The sequence below is a fragment of the Microtus ochrogaster genome, chromosome 24, assembly GCF_000317375.1.
Source record: "Microtus ochrogaster isolate Prairie Vole_2 chromosome 24, MicOch1.0, whole genome shotgun sequence".
Taxonomy (NCBI): domain Eukaryota; kingdom Metazoa; phylum Chordata; class Mammalia; order Rodentia; family Cricetidae; genus Microtus; species Microtus ochrogaster.
Genome location: NC_022024.1, coordinates 26,844,448 through 26,850,178, shown reverse-complemented (window position 1 = coordinate 26,850,178; position 5,731 = coordinate 26,844,448).

Here is a 5,731-nt window from a genome sequence, read left to right as displayed (position 1 = left end):
CTGGAACTAGCTCTGTAGACCAGGCTGGTCTCGAACTCACAGAGATCTGCCTACCTCTGCCTCCCGAGTGCTGGGATTAAAGGCGTGCGCCACCATAGCCTGGCGATATTAAAGACTCTTAATGTAATCCATATTCCACCGTTGTAGATGTGTTTGTGTACATTTTTGTAAAATGTTTTCAGAGATGGTTTTGATGATTAAATAACTTACTTGAAGATACAAGCCGGCTTCAAGGTTTAAACCAGCTTCAGTCTCTTTAAGTAGCTAAATCTAGCTAGCTTTTTTGTATTGTTTTTTATATTATTTCAATTTTTAAAAAAAAATGTTGTTTTGGATGTTCTGTTTGTGTGGATCTGTGGGAGAAACCGGGTTCACTCTGGGATGATATTTAGCCTTTGGAGACTGGTGAACTGACTGTAGTTTACAAAGGCTTTTTTTATTGTTATGCAATTTACACCTTGGCAAGTCAATTTCTGAACACCATAACCTCTTATCAGAAGCTCTTCAAAGAGACAAATGCTAAAGCAATTCCCAGTCACAGTAGAAAAAAAAAATCTGTTTTCTGAGTCCACCCACAACCAAGTTTTGCATAGACTTTGAACCTTTTAGGAACCGCTCTGGTAAGATTTACATACTTCAAACAGAAGGTGGGTTGGGGGGGCACACCAAAAGGTAGCAGTTACAGAAGCCATCAAAGCCAGGTGCTAACACTCCAGAGTCAAACCTGCCGCAAAGCTCTGCAGGAACAACTGCTACGTTTTAATTTTTTTTATTTCATGTTTATTGATATTTTGCCTGCATGTATCTCTGTGTGAGGATGTTTTGATCCTCTGAAACTGGAGTTACAGACATTTATGAGCTTCCATATAGGTGTTGGGAATTGAATCTGGGTCCTCTGGAAGAGCAGCCAGAGCTACTTATTTTTGTTATTGTTTTTTGAGACAGGATTCTCTATGTAGCCCTGATTGTCCAGGAAATTGCTATGTAGACTAGGCTGACCTCAAACTCGAATTCACCAGCCTCTGCTTCCTGTGCTGGTGGGATTAAACGTGTGTACTGTCATTGCCTGGCTTAAATCAATTATTCTAAGGGTTTTTTTTTTAATGACTTTGTAAAACTAGCATCACGAAATGAGTTCTACATTTATATTTTTAATATTGTACATTTCATTGACTTTTGTATGTGTTTGCATGTACACATTCTATAGTGTGCATGTGGAGAGCAGAAAAGAGCTTTTGAAAGTCAGTTCTCCCTTTCCACCCTGTGGGCTCAGGGAATTGTAGTTAGGTCTTCAAGTTTAGTGGTAAGCACCTTTTATCCATTGAGCAATGCTACTGGTCCGTTTTTTTTTTTTTAAATTATTATGTGTCTGTGAATGCAGGTGTGTGAGTGCGATGGCGTGTTTGTGGAGGTCAGAGAAGCCTTTGGGAGTTGGTGCTTTCCTTCCTCTGAGTTTTGAGGATCCAGCTCAGGTCATGAAGCACCAGCAAGTGCTTTTGCCTGCTGAACCATCTCATTGGCCCCACATTCATTCATCTTTTGATGAATTTCACCGTTGTTGTTTGTTATTTTTAGGCTGTCCACATGCCATGATTGAATTTAACCTGATACTTTAAATGCTTTTCTTTTTATTTTATTGTGCATGTGTATGTGCCCTGTGTGTGCCTGGTGTACATGTGGGACACAGAAGGCAACTTGTGGGAGTCATTTCTCTCAACCTTGTGAATTTTCAGGGTAGAACTAAGTTGTCAGGCTTGATGGCTTGTGCCTTTGCCTTTAAGAGCTGAACTGCCTCACTGGCCCCACCTTTGTCTCCTTTTACTTTGAAGGAGGATAGTTGCTCAGGTTGGCCTTATTCACTGCCATCCTACCATAGTTGGAATAGAGCAGATAGCTCCGTGTTCCAAATTTTCTCATGCTGTTTCATTTAAATTCTTTACTTAAGGTTTATTTTTATTTTACATGTATGAGTTTTGCGTGCATGAATATATGTGCACCATGTGAATGCAGGATTGCCTTTGGGGCTATAAAAGAGCATCGATCCCCTGGAACTGGAGTTATAGATGCTTGTGATCCACCATGTGGATACTGGGAACCAAACCTGTGTCCTCTATAAGAGAATGCAGAGCCATCTCTCCAGTCCTTCATATTCTTAAAAAAAAATATCAAAACAAAAAGCCCAAACAAAAACTTTGAGGTAGAGAGTACACACATTAACGGTGATCTGTGTGGAAACAAGGGGACTTATCTTAAGGATCATTCCTCAGGAACTGTCCCTCTTGTTTTTTGAGACAAGCCTTATTGTTACGCTAGGCTGGTTGAGAGAGAACCCTGGAACCTGCTTGGCTTTAGTCTAGTGCAGGAGATCAAAGCTGTCTCCCCATTCCTAAGATCTTTAATAAGATAAACAGTCAATATTGAGGCCATGTTTGTTATTAATTGAGGAGACTCCTGAACTTAGGAGATACAGGAGAAGGACCAACCTAAGTTTGAGGCCAACTAGGGCTACATAGTGAGCTAGCTTAAAAAAAAAAAAAACAAACCAAGGATGGTAGAAGGAAAGAGCTAAGTGGGGAGAGGGATAGAAAGAGAGAAAGTGGACGGATGCTGTGGGACAATGGCCTTTTGTCCTGTCACTTGCCTTATTTTTAATAAAATGCTTCTTGACCAGTAGCCAGGCAGGAAGTATAGGCTGGATGATGGCAACCAGGCTGGAAGTAGAGGCAATAGAGGCTTGGCAATGAGAATTAGGGGAAGGAGAAAGCTCAGTCCTCAGCCTGAAGCAAGAGAGCCAGCACAGGCTTTACAGTTGCATTTCTAGTATAAGAGATCATGCACAAGTGGGCTGGTATCTTAAAGGCTATTGGCTGAAGGAGCGGAAGGAGCTCCTACAGCAGACGGATTACTAAAGCTGCTGGAAGAGCAAAGAACAAATTGAGCCTGGTTTTGTTGGCCCTTGGATTTGGTTTTTGTGAAGTTAGACTATAAAAAGCTGTTGAGCAAAAGTGTAAATTTGTGAAAGTTGGAACAATGTCCCATTGTTCCTGCCGCCCCCACCACCACTTTTTCTACCGTTTACAGCCACTGTCTGGCTTCCCAAATTCTTAGACTTACATATAAGTTCTTGAACGTCACCTACTCCTAGTTGGTCATTTTCTTTTCCTTATGGAGATGCTCATTTCTTCCACTAGTATAGGGTTGAGACACATGTGGATACTGGGGATTGGGCCCATGCTGGTTGGTGGAGATAAGTAGCTAATGTGTAAGGGGTGGTCTATAGAAGGTGCACTCAGTGGCACCCAACAGCACTTCGGGTTAATTTTAACTGTCATTAGATTTCCAGATAGTAGAAGTGTTCTCATTTGTGGACCTAAAATACTCCAGCAAAATGCTGATTGTAGGGAATATGATGTGTGGTTGTGGTTATGTATAGTAGAAGCACAAAACCCAAGACCAGCCGGGCGATGGTGGCGCACGCCTTTAATCCCAGCACTCGGGAGGCAGAGGCAGGCGGATCTCCGTGAGTTCGAGACCAGCCTGCTCTACAAGAGCTAGTTCCAGGACAGGCTCAAAAGCCACAGAGAAACCCTGTCTCGAAAAACAAAAAAAAACCCAAGGCCAGATTATTTTGGCTTGACTTTTGCCTCTGCCAAGTAGTACTTGAGTAACTTTATTTGACCTTTCTGGGGATGGATTGACTGACTCTCAGAGTCTGTCTGTCTGTCTGTCTCTTCTCTCCTCTCTCCACTTCCTTCCCCTCCCCTCCCCTCTTCTCTCTCGTTGTTAGCTTTATGGTGGTTAGAGTGCAAAAACAAAGCCTAACACAGTACTGAGCGTTATGTGGTATTGGTTCTTACTATTAACTGACTTTCTGCAAAGATTCTACTGCGCTCTAGACATACACTGTATCCTACTGAGTGAAAATTTTGAATCAGTTAACACAGAATACATAACCCTAACTTTTAATTCTGAAATGAACCAACCATTTTGAAAACCAGTGATACCTGTTTACCAATAATGGTTAGGAAAATGAGATCCTTTGTGTAAAAATCAGCATGTAAAATCTATTTTCATGTATTAAACTATAAAAAAGTTGACTTTGGAACCAGCAAAATGGTACCCAGTAGAGGCTGCCATTCATGCAGACTACATTGGCACTGGCCTGAGGTTGTACAGCCCTTCCAAGGGGGCTTGTCTGGAGAGAGACATCCCCTTCCTGCATTATCTTTTATTATTTTTATTTATTTAATTTTTTTTTGAGACAGGCCTTCTCTATAACCTTTACTGTAAGTTGTGCACCGCCACACTCAGCCACATTACTTTATCTTTAGTGTGACATAGTCTTTGCTTTGGGTTTTATTACATTTATTTTTGGGGGTGGGTGGATATTAGAGGAAAATTTATAGGAGTTAGTTTTCTCCTTTTATAAATCCTGGAAGTCAGATTTGAGCAGATTATCAGGCTTGATGACAAATGAATTTACCTTTGAGCCATCTCATTAGCCCATGGGCTCTTAATTCTTTTCTGAAACTAAATTATGCTGTTGGCATAACTGGATTCAGTGCAGATCTAGACCATTGTGTCTTTTCATGCTTCACCAAAAAATTGAGCTGCCCTACTTCTTTTGTTCTGTTTGTTACTAGAAGCATAGGTCGCATCTGTTAGGGACATCTGTAGGCACGACATTGTACTGTGGTTGCTGCATTTGAGATCCAAATTGAGCTGAGAGAACTTAACAATACATTATGCTGGCATTGGTAGCATATAGGCTGAAACTCCAACAGTACAGATGTGCTTAACGTCACATCGTCCCTGCTCTACCTGTGAAAGTGTGATCACTAGCTTCTAAGCTAGAAAAATTTGTTTGTGGTACAATTTGCAAAAAATGTCAGTTTATCAGTATGCAGCCAGCCTTGAGGAACGAAGCTGGCAGAGTCGCAGTCGCCAGCAAGTGCACACCTTAAACAGTTCTGGGGATTTTGTCTGTGTAAGAATAACAACGTTCTCAAATGTGACTAGAGTTTGGTGCTAGGAATATGACTGATTGTATTTAAGTTAATTTTGTATTCTATGAACAAGTTAATAAAACAAAAAATTTGGAAGTTGGATGTGGTGACATGTGCCTGTAATCTAGTACTTCACTTAACTGAAGCAGGTTCAGGATTTAGAGAACAGCAACTACAAACAGCAAAACAATTTTCATTGGCAATAAATTATTTACTTGTTTAGATATTAAACATTTATGTATATGTACTGGGGGTACAATCTATATATGATATTCTTCCTCTTGGCAGAAAGACTATTGAACAGTACTTAGCTTAAGAGATACTACAAAAGGGAGTGTCCAGTAACAGTAATATTTAATTCATTCTAATAGTAGAACGCTTAGTAAGTTTAGTGCTGGGGAGTCTTTGTTCAGGGTAGACCTCAATTTTAGAAGGTGGTTGACTAGTGTATAAGGTTTTGTAACAAACATGTCCCCAACTAAAATTGGAATTAAATTAAGGTGTTTTGGCTATGACACCCTCCCCTTAATACTTCAGATTACCTAGATGATTTCAGCTTTGTACTATGAAATTAGTACTATCTTAAAAGGGTTTTAAACTATGTAGAAGGTCTTTGACTAGAGTCTGTAGCTGAGCCGGGCGGTGGTGGCGCACGCCTTTAATCCCAGCACTCGGGAGGCAGAGGCAGGCGGATCTCTGTGAGTTCGAGACCAGCCTGGTCTACA